General features: G+C 37.7%; 1 protein-coding gene across 1 annotated transcript in view; it reads left to right on the top strand.

Annotated features, from left to right (window-relative positions):
- The first annotated feature begins 429 nt into the window (after positions 1–429).
- The window catches only part of TET2 (tet methylcytosine dioxygenase 2), a 133397-nt gene continuing 120105 nt past the window's right edge, over positions 430–13721 (top strand). Inside the window, 1 exon segment of the mRNA XM_019416365.2 lies at positions 430–725. The gene's annotated coding sequence lies outside the window, so the exon portion shown is untranslated.

Genomic DNA, 13721 nt, shown 5'->3' with positions numbered 1-13721 from the left:
CTCCGAAGGGTCACCGGGGCGCCCCGGTCTGGCTGCGGCGCCCAGGAAGGTGCGGGGGGGGGGGGGGAACCTTCCCCCGAGCTCGCTCCCGCCCCGCGCTCATCCCCGCGCACCGCTCCCCGGGCTCCACCGCACCGCGCCAGGGCCGCCCCGGCCTCGACCGCGCACCGCATTGTACGGCCCCCAGGTGCCGCCGCCGGCCTTTGTGCGGGAAGCCCCGGGCAGGGGGCTGATTCCCTGGGAGCCGCGGCGGAGAGCCCCAGGGCGGCGGCGGCGGCGGCGGAGGCCGGGGCGGAGGAGGAGGAGGAGGAGGAGGAGGAAGAGGAGGAGGAGGAGGCCGGCGGCGGAGGAGGAGGAGAGCGGGGCGGAGGCGGAGGAGGAGGAGGAGGCGGAGGAGGAGGCGGAGGAGGAGGCGGAGGGGAGCCGGCAGCAGCGGCTGCGGCCAGAGCTCGGGCGGCCGCCGCCGCCTCCTCGCGAGCGCCGCGCGCCCAGGCCCGGCTCGCATGCGAGTCACGTCCGCCCCCTCGGCGCGGCCGCCCCGAGACGCCGGCCCCGCCGAGTGATGAGAACACACGTCAAACTGCCTTATGAATATTGATGCGGAGGCTAGGCTGCTTTCGTAGAGAGGAGCAAAAGGAAGCAAGATGGCTGCCCTTTAGGATTTGTTAGAAAGGAGACCCGACTGCAACTGCTGGCTGGCTGCAAGGCTGCGGGACGAGAACGAGGTCAGAGCGCGTCTCTTAGGCCGCGGAACTCCCCCTTTCCTCCCCCCCTCGCTTTCTCTCGGGCTTCCAGGCACTGGGGAGCAGACCCTGCAGTGTCACCCGCAAATACCAGGAGGGAAGAGGGAAGCTTCACAAATTACTGGAGCCTCTTCAACATGGCTGACAAATATAGTTTTAATTCCGCCCCCCCCCCCCTTTAAACCTGTGGTTCTGTGCTCTCTTCTCTCCCCTGCTAACGCTCCTCTCCTCCTTACCCAGAAAACTTACCTTTGTGACTGCGACCAGCCGGCGCCCCGGCCTTTTATCTTCAGGAAAGTGATTTTTCTTGGCTTCCCTTTCTCAAATAGTTCAGCTTTGGGGGGCACTACTTTTCCCTGGAATCCTCCCCGACCCTCTCCCCTTCTTGTGAGTCAGGCCAGTCTCTCGTTTAACCTCACCCACCCCGGAAAAGAACTCTGACGGAGTGTTTTTCGGCCCTTTTATCTGCTGTGGGGTCTGGGTCTGGCTCTGCATCCGCGTCAGCCCCTGGCTGCCCCCGTGTCCGCTTTTCGGGGGGCGAGCTGAGCGAGTGTCATGGGAGTCGAACTGCAGCACACCAAGTGGGGTTTTGTTTTTTTTTCCTGGAGTCCGCGCGTTTGGCTAGGGGCGCCGAGTGAGAGAGGAGAGCATAGTTTTCTCGGGTCCCCCAAACCAGACCAGATCCCACTTTTCTCCAGGTACATCAGCTCCGCGATGGGCTGTGCCTGCCAGCCTGGGGAGCGTGTGTAAGAGAATTTGTGGGCAAATCTGGGTCCTGGCTTTGTGCTTCTCCCGAATCAGCTTCGTTTGGTTCCCCGGTAAGTGACAGGCAGACACAAAGGCAGGCGCAGGCCGGGGGAGGGGGCGGGCGGGCGGGAGGAGGGGGGCAGAGTTGAGAGTTGGAAGACTGCAAGGTCAGGGGCGCCGAAAGAAATGAAACCCAATCCCAGCAAAGAAACGCACAAGTAGGGAGCAGATTTCTAACAGCCCCATCCAAATTTCTCTCTCTGTCTTGATTGCTTTCTTTTCCTTGGTCTTTTATTAATCTGCCTCTGTGTCCGTCTCTCTTTTTTTTCCTCCTCCTTCTTCACTCACACACACTCTCCAGTCTTGCCGAATCTTTTCACTGGGGCTGCTTGTCCAGTGTTATGAAGCTAACAGAGTTTCTGTGGGGAGTTTTCTACCTATGACAAAATAAAGTGTGGCCTGGATAGACTCCTGAGAAGGTCGACTATGAAATATAAGTGTTATTTACTGACTATTGCCTTCATGACATACTTTTAATTGCATCGAGTAGTTCCCCCCACCCCCTTCATCTAGTGTTTAGGAATTGAACGGAGGGTTATTTTCCAGTTGTTTGCTTAAGATTTACTGCAAAAAAATTTTTTTAAATGTTTTCCTGTGTAAGGTAGGATACATCCATGAATTTGAAATCTCAAGTCTTGCATTGTGCTTTCTCCTCTCTAATAAGGGATAATACTGGCAAAGCCAAATAAAAGTATTCATCAACAATGATCCAACATAAGAGTAAGATTGTTCCTTAGGGGAAATTGGGATGTAAGGAGAAAAGATATAGGTCTGGTTTGCTTTGCTTTGCTTTGCTTTGCTTTGGGTCTAAGGCTGTGGGTATTGTTGCCTGGTTAATGAAGTCATTATATTTGCATTTTAATGGAAATTTGAAATACTGGAGGAGGGTTATATCCTTTTACATGTTTGCATGAGTGTTTTATAATAGGTTTGAGGTAGAATATAAATTTCAACACAATAAATATTGGGTTGTGTTTTTTTTTTTTTTTTTTTTTTTTTTTTTTTTTTTTTTTTGATGTTACTAAGCAGAGAAGTGTTAGTGAAGGATTGGAAAGTCAAACTTAAGTTTGGAAGGCATGTATTTGATTAAAAATGGACAGAATAAAGAGCACAATAATGGACATTACTCCATAAATCAGACTTCTGAAATCATTTGTCCTCTGTAGTTCACTCTGTAACACTTTCTATTTCGATCTCTGAAAAAGCAGTTAAGTTCACTTTAATCATTGATACTAGAGATTATTTCACATGATTACAAGGGAGTAGTATTACTAATCTCTGGAACAGAAACAGCTCCTTTGGTTAGTTCTCATTTGTCCTAAAATTATAAAGGAAATACTGAGGAGTTTAGCATAAATGCTTACTATTTGTTGAGAAAACTATGATTAATTATTCCAGCAATTCGGAATTTAAAATAAACAGTTCTTTTTGCTGACAGACTAATATCTAAATGCTTTTGGGGGACTTTTCAAATGTTGTGGTATATGCTCTCTTCAAGTTATTTAACTGATAAGAGATGTAATATTTTCATTCATATTGGCAAATAAGAATACATACAATAATTTTATTGTGACCATGAAGATTTGTTCTTTCCTATTATCAAATTTAGACTTTTTTGTTACTTTATGTGTCCTATTTGTATGCTGAAAATAGCTGTTAATTTAATATTGTATGAGGGGCTTAAATGATTGTAAGGAAGAGATGTACATCTATTCACCAATCTGAATATAAGTGCCACTTTCACATTTATTATAAAAGAGCAGTTATTTGAATCCGTATAGGATAGTTTACTGTAAAAGACATAATGTCTGTTCTTCATTTGCCATATGTGTGATAGTACCACCTGGATGTTTCCAGAATTTCATAGATAGAACTGTCTTGAGCAATTGCATTTTATGGGAGTGATAGTGAACAATTACAAGATAGATCTTTTTCTTAAACTGCAGTATTGTTTTGTTTATTTTCTTACTGAACTAATGGTTAATGAGACATTAACTTGGAAAGAAGGGAGTCCCTTGTTTTGTTTAAATTCACACATTTACCAACTATGGCCTTAATTATATCTGTCATGGCCCCCATGACAGAAGTCAAAGGGGTTGGTATGATTTTGATGCAGTGGCACATGAACATAGACATGGACGAGTCAACATTACTTCCAGAAATGCACCTGCCAAGGAGTTATTATGACAGACTTCCAAAGTCCTTTTTGGGCATTGGACTTGTATTAGGTAACAAAACCTGAAGTTAATGTTTTGGTTTCACTTGCTGAAGTTATAATTTCTCTATCAATTCCTCCAAGGCTCCACCCACACACAATGTTGTAAGCCAAATGTCACTATTAAAATGTGTTTCCTTATTTGCTGATCTCAGTAAGACACCTTTCCTATAATTCTCAGACTCAGGTTTTTAGGAGAAACCTGATTTTACATTATGTCCCAGATCCAAGTTAGTAAATTCCTATGAATTCTTTGAAATTATCTTGAAATAAAATGTCTTCAAAAGGACGTTAGAATGTCTAATACTTAGAAATATGAAACCTGATTTTTTTATGTTCTAATTCCTTCTTCTGTGAGTTCGGTTGTTGCCCACTAGAATTTAATAGTCTTACCTAGCCATCTCAAAGTGCTAGAGGGAGACTTCTTTGTTTTATAAACAACCATATAGACAGGGTAAAATTTGGAGCAGCTGTCAGTGTTGGTTCATCAAAGTAACATTTTCCTCAACTATTTTGCCACCATTGCACAGTAGTTCTTTAAGCGAGGTAATGGTACCAAAGCCAGTAGCAGGAAACTCTCATACAAGCCAACTTTACAATTGGAGTCTTAACTGTGGGAGAATTGAGTTGCCAAGTAGAGCTGGTGGTTATCTTGGAAATTGTGCTGAAGAACACAACCACAAATGATTTTGTCAAATATACAGTATTTACTTGGTCTAGATCTCCAATTTTCTATTTTGACTCCCTGCCAAAACTCAGGGAATACTGTGGCATTATTCAAGGAGGGTATATAGTACATCTGTACACCTTGGTGTATAATACACTATATATATATGTGTGTGTATGTGTATATATATATATATATATAGTACACTATATATATATATATATAATATATACGTATGTATATATATACATACACACACACACACACACACACACACACACACACACACACACACACATATATACAGTAGGAAAGAAGAGCTCCACAAGAGGACAGGGTAAATGAGAGCCCTTGAATCATTGTGACTGCAAGCCAAAAAGAGTCTTAAGTATCTGCTATTTCCAACATTATTCTGATCCTAGATTGTACATTGCAGAAAATCCCTGACTTAAGATAGATATATAATCTTTCCACAATAAAAAAAAAGATTTTGGTTGCCCATTCCAAAATAGTAAAATTCTATCAGCTTTGATTTATGCTTTTTCCACTTGTCATGAAATTGCAGTTAAATGTGCCAGGCTTCAAAAAGTAGAAATAGATACTAGGTGGATTTTCAATATTTTGTGTAAAACATATTCAGTGATAATGTCAACCTACCTGCAGTTTTAAGAATTTGGAACTCAATATTTTGTATTTACTCAGGGTTGTTACTCAAACTGACTTGAAATCAAGCTCCAAATAATCTGAGAATTAAATTAAGATATGAATATATTGAGATGCAGTGTTCTTGGAGGACAGATTAGGACGTAAAATGAACTGGTTGCTTCGCTAAAATTGCTGTAAATATTTATTTTAAATTACATTTATGTCTCTTGGAAGAGAGGCACTGATTTCTGTGTCTGTTTATTCCATAATTGAACGTAGTGGTGTTCTACTCAGTCAAGATGTAATGAAGGGAGGACAGCTTCCATTTATAAGATGAGTACATTCTGGAATGTAATGGATAGCACAGTGATTATCATTAACCATATTTCAAAATATATTTCAATGTATTTCAGTATTTGAAAATATGTAATGATATTTCAAAATATATTTAAAAGTTGCTAAAAGGGTATATCAAAAATTGTAAGTACGTGAGGTGATGGGTGTGTTAATTAACCTTTTGTGGTAATCATTTTCAATATATACATATATCAGATCATTACATTGTACACCTTAAACTTACATATTATGTATCAATTGTATCTTAAAAGCCGAGGAAAAAGTCCCGAATGGCCTAAAACAGGAATAATGTCATTTAATTACAAAATGTATAATCTGTTCTCACTGGTAATGGTGATGATGGTGGATTTTCCTTAAGTGTAACTTCTACAGGCTATGGCAAATGACTCACAAAAGCCATCCATTGTAAACATACAGCTTAATGATTTTTAGTAAATTTACTTCGAAATCACATATTTTTCATTGAAATTTCTATTAAGATAATTATAGATTCAGATGCAGCTGTATGAAATAATAATTGGACATGTACATTCTGTCCAATTTCCCCCACTGGTAACTTTTGGTAAAATTAAACTATCACAGCCAAGATACTGTCATTGATGCAGTCTACCAGTCTTACTCAGCTTCCCCCAAGGTGATGTGTTCATTTGTGTATTGTATATTTGGTTCCATACCATTTGGTCACATTATCCGATATCTTTAGCCCTTTTTTCCTGGAAACAGAAAGGTTTAACACAGTTCTGCTTCATCGATCATGTGGTGGTGCTACCATTCCTTATCAAAATGTTAATCAGAATATAGGCTTTTGTTTACTTAGTGTTTTTTGCACAAAATGGCCTTTGTGTTCAAAATATTTTAAGTTGTTTAATGATTTATTACATTGTAATTTACGTCATCTAATTCTTGTCACACAGCTCTAGTGATAGGTTTTGTTATCCTCATCTCGCATGAGCTAACTGAATCATAGTGAGGTTGGATAACCAAATTCATACAGCCAGTACGTAGCTTGACTAAGATTTGAATTAGACAGCCTGTCTCTGGAGCCCAGTCCCTTAACAACTATGCTATTCTGCCTCATTACCATTAAAAAAAAAAAGTGAAGATGTAATGTAGGCTATGCGGGGAAAGTCATAAGAGAAGACTTAGAATACTCACAATTTGTTTACACAAAAACTGGTACCTGAATATTCATAGCAGCGTTATTAGTAGTTGTCAAAAACTGGAATAACCCACATGTCCGTCAGCTCATAAATGCATAAACTGTGGCATATCCAAACAATGGAGTAATATTCAGCAATAAAAAGGAATGAAGGTCTGATACATGCTGCATCATAGGTGAACTTTAAAAGATGTAAATAATAAAAGGCCACATATGATATGATTTCACTTATATGAAATGTCCAGAATAGGAAAATCTAAAAAGGCAGAAAGTAGATTACTTATTGCTAGGAGGCTGGGGGCGGGGGGTGGGGGGGGAGGAGAAGGGGCACTTATGGCTAATAGATAAGGGGTTTCTTTTGGAGCCAATAAACCCATCCTATAGTTAGATAGTAATGTTTCTACAACTCCAAAAAAGTACTCAATTATATACTTTAAGAGAGTGAATTTTATTTTATGTGAATTAAATCTAAAGTTATAAAAAATGCATACCACTGACAAGGTATTTCATGTTGAGAAAGTATCTCATGTCTCATGCAAAAAAATGTAGGGTACTGTTTGAATTGAATTATGGTGCTATGCATGTCTTTCTAGAAACATGGCACCAGTGAGTTTTGTAGGACTCTCCCTGTGAAATTAATACTTTTAGTTTTGGACACACAGGGTGAATTACTTAGGGTTGGGTTTATTTGAATTTCTAACCTAATGTAATTCTAGATACCAGACATTCTTCTTGTTGAGCAATGCTTCTCTCCTTTTTATTCTGATGAGAATGTTGTTTTGCTGCCAATCTGATCCCATAGTTTGGAACTAAGATATAACTGGAGTGGGGGAGATTCAATGATCGGAAGCATTCGGCTTTAATAATGTATACATGTTATTGTACTCGATAAGGAAATGCCTTGGCTTCGTATGATTGCTGTAGTCATGATTTTTTCAAGGAGTAGCTGTAGAAGTGGCCAAGAATTGTACTTTTAGGAAGTATGATTATATACAGCACTTACCTGTAAGTTTGTTGTATATTTGCAAGAGGTGCAAGTTAGACACTCAGGTTAGAATCTTTATCCTATCAAGCTGATGGAGTGATTGTTGTACAAAGCATTGAGGTACAATATAGGCCTGGTCCTCCTCATAGGAAAAATGAATAGCTGCTTGTTTTTTTACTCTCTCTTGTTTCTCTTAATACTTTACAGTTGATAATATTTTTGTATAATAGTATCTCCATAATACTCAAAAGTTGTTCACTGGGCTTTAATGTGCTACTCCATCTTTGTTTTTTAAATGTACTTCCAAAAATTGTAAATTTTTTTCAAATAGATCAAAAATATACGGGATATGTTGGGCTGTGAATTTTTGCTGATGGACTGCTCTCCTCGGGGAACAAAATTGTCTATGGTCATGCATAGACATAGCAGATCTCCCATTAAGGCATGAGATACACAGTATTGATATTTTTCACTTGTTACTTTTATAATTTTGAGATTTGTTGTAGTTTGTCCTGTGCATGCTACAAAGTAATGATAATTTTAATTACTATTGTCATATCTCATTAGCCATTACTAAAACCTGCCTTTTCAAGTCACTTGTTTTCTTGATAGAGTATTGAACTAGTTTCTATGTCCAGATTATACTTTAATGAGAACTATTCACCCAGCTCTCAAGATGAGTTTTTATTATAGTATTTCTCCTCAAATTGGTATATTTTTGTGTAGCAATGTGGAAGAGAAAAGCCTTCCATGATAATAGTGAAACCCAGAGGATATAACACGATCCATCTCTGAGTTATTCCTCCTGTTTTTCTTCCCTGTACATTAAGAAACAAGGACAACCATTTAAAAAAATACCTTAATTATTAGTTGTGCTGCTTCTAAAGTAAAGTGCCAGAAACTGAAAATAATACAATGACACCACACCCAGATTCCATCCCTAACATACGGTCTTGTTCCTATTAATTTATTTTTTAATCTGTTTGTTCTTTCAGCACTTTTTCCTTTTTTTTGTTTGAAGTCTCTTACTTTGAAGTTATAGAATTTTCATATTTGCCACTGGCTATAAAATTCTCTCAGCTCTTTTATAACCTCTCATGATTTTTGCATTAAAAGGATTACTTTTATACACCCTCTAATTAGTTTAGATGATTATTAGATTTTTGTTTGTTTTACTGCATACATCGTAACAGAACAAGAAATCACTTCTGCAAATAAAGTAATGGTTCACAAAATTAGAATAAGCATCTTAAAAAGTGAATCCAGTTATTAAAACATTAATTCACTTACATTTATATTTTAAGGTACCAAAGAGAACTGGTGAAAGGAAAAAATACCATATATGGGTACTTTTCAAACATGAAGGAAGAACAAATTTTCTAACTTAAAAATACCACATTAATTATTTGTTTCAGTAAAAAGAGAAGCAGGTACATTTTAGCAGGAAAGCTTATATTTTAAACTTTGTACTCTAGATTTAATCTATCTTTATTCCAATGGAGCCACTCAAATGATTATTTTTTTTTCCTATGAAGTTATAATGTATACAGTTGCAATTAAGACAACTTAATTGTACTTAATCTTGAAACGTCTACCGTATTGTAACTTGGAGCAAAACATACTGGCAGAAAGCAAAGCTAGTAGACACTTTGCTAATGGCTCACCTTTTTAATAGTTCTAATACAATTGTGTGTTTCTATTGAACATTAAAATTGGTAAGGACGTTTGGTTATTAAGTTTGGGAAATGACTTTTCAGTATTTTGAAACTTAACCTGTTTACTCTTAAATGTGATTCTTATTTCAGGTAGGAAGTTTTATAGATATCAACTAATATTAATATATAATTTAAAAACTTTTTAACAAAAAAATGAAACAATAAAAATGTTTTTTATTACCAAGTGTATGAGATAAGATATAACATTTTAAAATGACTTAAAAATATGTTTGAGATTTTGTTGAAATCAGAGTATTTTTCAAATCACTAGTTTTAATTTGCTGACAGTTTTACTTTGATTTTTTTTTCATTGTTACAGTTTGTCACGCTTTAAATAAAACCAAAGGTTATGGGAAACATACCATCTTTAGTGGTAAAAAAAAAAACCTCGATATTGAGGGGCACATGGGTGGTTCAGTTGATTAAGCATCAGACTTCTGGTCATGATCTTGCAGTTTGTGAGTTTGAGCCTCACACGGGGCTCTTTGTTGCCAGCACAGAGCCTGCTTGGGATACTCTGTCCCCCTCTCAAAAATAAATAAGCATTAAAAATATTTAAAAAAAACAACTTGATATTGACATTTTTCTCTAATTTTGGTTAGAATTCAGCCTCCTTTAGAAATGGAGTTTGTTTCCTGTTCACAAACTCACTGTAAACGATGCAATGAATATAGATGAGAGTGAAAATTAAAATAAGACAGGTAAAACATTAAATTGTGTTTCTCTTTACTCAGACATAGCCATTGGATACTTTTTGCTGAAAGGGTCATGTTGTAATTTTATTTAGATGTAGATTGTCACTTGCAAACTATTTGCCTACTTAGTGTATCTCTCTCTAGTGGTTGTATAATCCTACCTCATATTTCAGTTCACACTGAAGTAAGTGAACAAAAAAAAAAAGAATGAGAAATCTTTTTTAAGAGGAGGTAGAAAGTGCATTCAGAATGCGTTACTTGTGATCCTGTCCTCTAGTTAGGCACTGCTTAAAAAAGGAAAGAAATGCAATGGGTATTGGTCATTTCTCCTGTTCTTCCTCCCAGCAATTTTTTGGGGAAGGAAGGGAAGGGAAGGAGGAAAGGGAAAGAAGAAAATAAATCACTTAGAGATCATTTCTTGACAAGCACATGCTCATTTTTAGGGCCAAAGAAATGGGAGGTTTTTCTTTGGAGCCTGTTGATGCTTTCTCGCCTTCCAATTACACGCGGTCACATCAACTTCTGACACGTGGGTACCGTGCGCATGGCAGCGCTATTTACAAACACCATCCTAGAATTCCAGAGACTCTTATGTAACAGCTGAGAGAGTGCGGGCTTTGTGTGTCTGTGGGCGGAGGAATCAAACAGTTTAATTCATAGTCCGGGAGCCCTTGTCTGGCTCTGACAGGGTCATGAACCAAAGATCAAGGTGTCTAGGTCAGGATCCGCCCAATATGCAGTTTTCCTACCGAAGTCTCAAAGGCTGTGCTTTAATACAGGATTAATCTTTCTTTCCTCCTTCAGCAAATGGAACCAATTATGCCAAACTTTTTTTGTGATTTTGGAAAATGCGGGCAGATTGTACTTTGGTTCTGGTCATAACTTACAGTACCACTGAGACTGAAGTGTTCTCGTCTGCCACCCAGTCTCACAAATGCCTTTAAAAAAAAAAGTGTATTACGTGTATTTTCAAATTTGTAAGCATCTTCAGATGCAATAGAATTCATAATCTGACTTTCCAAACTAACACTCAAACCCCAGAATACTCAAGGACAATTAATTATCTTCCTTATCCCTTCCTGCAGTCACCACTCTTCCCTCCCTCCCCCATCCATTTTCAATTCTTCAATATCACACCTCCCTCAGCCCTTCTCTGCTTTTAAGTTCTACATTAAGACTTGGGCTTAAACAAAAAAACAAAAAATAGGTTTCTATACTTAGAGAATTGTTGTTCCTTTCTCAGATAGATTTTGAGAGTTTTGCATTTATATTTATCAATAAAAAGAAAGTCTTGAGTTAAAAAAACAAAAAATTAAAGCACGCTAATTTAAAGGTCTAATCCTGTATCTGGTATAATCTTTTCTGGTGCTTTTCATCATAAATTGTAAGCTGACTTGTTGGAATCTTTAAAATATGAGTAAATTTTGAGGGTTTTTTTTTTTTTTGTATTACATCTAAGGATCATTTTAGATGGGCATCATCATTGATTATCTAAAAATAGAAACGATTCATAACAAAGAATTGAAATTAGATCATAAACAAGTGAACTCGTAGTTAATTAAAAAGGCCTGTTTGAACTCTTTTCTTTAGTAGAATATTTTTTGCAATTATACTACCTTTCTAAAAAAAAAAAAAGAAAATCAGAATCTTTGAAATGCAGTACCATAAACAAAAGGAATTTGTTTAACTTTTAAAAATAAAGAATCTTCCCCAAGAGATAAACCAAGCACCAAAAATCTATTGTTTTAAGTACTGTTTGGTATAAGAGAAGTTTAGATCGGAAATAATTTAGAGATTATCTGTTCAAATTTATTATTTGCACATGAGGCTTAGAAATTAAGGTTTAGCTGTTTAACATCTGAATCTGCTCATATATGGAAGAAATTGCCAAAAGAGTGACTCATTTAACCAACACAATGAAATCTAAGGATGGGCATTTTTTTATCCCTGTTACTGAGTAAAAGTTCCTTCTGGACTTGAAAAGATATAATTTATTTAGTGTTTATCAGTTAAAATATATTGTACATTTCTAATACATTGACTTAAGATAGGTGAAAATAGATATAGTCTTAAAAAGATTCTTTTCATTTGCTTGCTTTTTATTGTTTTGGTCTGATGATAATGTATTTATCTTAATCACCCTTGCCCCAGATAATGAAAGTTAGTGTGAAATTCCTTATGAGTATCCTTTTCTCCTAAGAGCAGTGCCAATTCTAAATACTCTTGGGGGTTCACAAGAATTATCTTATGTTATATTAGAACATTAATATTCTCTTCTTTTTAAATTTTTTTTTAATATTTATTTATTTGAAAGAGAGAGCACGCACACGCGAGTGTGCAGGTGGACGGGCAGAGAGAGAGGGAGACACAGAATCTGAAGCACGCTCCAGGCTCTGAGCTGTCAGCACAGAGCCTGAAGCGGGGCTCGAACCCAAAGCCCTTGAGATCATGACCTGAGCTGAAGTCAGAAACTTAACCTACTGAGCCACCCAGGTGCCCCAATATTCTCTTCTTATACCTTTATTGGACAGTAAATTATATATGATTATAAGCTGAAAGTGCTCAGAATTTGATAAAGGCTATACATTAATACATTTCTGTTAAGAAAAGATTTAAATACTACTTTCATCTGATTGTACTTTGGTTTCACTTGAAGAGGCAAGCGTGTAATATAAAATTTGATTTATTTAGTGGATGGACTCCCTTCATAAAGATGAACTTAGTGGCAATTATTTCAAAATATCAAAATGGTAGATTGAATATGAAAGATGTATACCAAAAAGCAATATCAAAATTTTAGTTTATCCCCTTTCATTTTCTACTGAGTGTGTGTATATGTGCGTGTGTGCACACATGTACTTGCTTACGTGTATCTTAGACTTTTGATATGAGTGAAGTCCTCTTGGTAGAAATGGTGAATTAAATGAACCATAGTAAAAGTTTCTGTCTATGAATATAAAGCGAGAAAAATAACTGATGGCGTGCATTTTTACAGATACCATGAAGTTGCACAAAATTCTCAGTCATTTGTGTAAATGACTTTTTTTTATATGGTTCTTTTGTAAGACAGCTGAGGAATCAAATAGCATACACATAAACCGCTGGCTTGGTGATGTAGAGATTGGCGCCAGGCGTTCCCTCTTGCTAGGGAGTTCCAGGTCATCCTGATGCCTTCCCATGTGGTCAGGCACACGTGGCTTTAATGTTTACACACACTGTTCCAGAATTCTGAACACCAGTGATGCAACAATGGTGGTAGAAGGAGTGGTCTGTATCTCAAATTGTTTAGCGGCCTGGATCGAGAATATTGATAACAGAATAAGAAAGCACTGATTGTAGTAATATTTGGGGTAGAGGGAATGGTAGATGAATAAAGGAGGCTTCCCCCAACCCCCCACATTGTTATTTTAAACTATTGTTACCACTCAAAGGGAGCTTTCCACTTTGAACTTAAAATAGTAGCTTTTAACCCTGACAGGTGACTAAGCGCTTTAGTATCCAAAGACTGAAGGTGACGAAGCTCTTAAGAGTGCCACTGTGTCTCATAACCAAGCTGACTCAGACTCTTAGAAGCTATTGTGGCAACTTAACCGTCTCTAATAATGTTACCGCATATCTGCTGGAAAAGATTGGAGTTAGAGCTGCCATTTTCTCATGTTTTAAAATTGTTCTTTCCTCATTATTTTTTTATGTTTGAAAATATGCCTTTCCTAGTACATATAGAAATGCTTTC

Source organism: Panthera pardus, unplaced genomic scaffold, assembly GCF_024362965.1.
Source record: "Panthera pardus isolate Hobbes unplaced genomic scaffold, ASM2436296v1 HiC_scaffold_13, whole genome shotgun sequence".
NCBI lineage: Eukaryota > Metazoa > Chordata > Mammalia > Carnivora > Felidae > Panthera > Panthera pardus.
The sequence above is the reverse complement of the archived record's forward strand: the minus strand, read 5'-3'. Positions and strand labels throughout refer to the sequence as shown.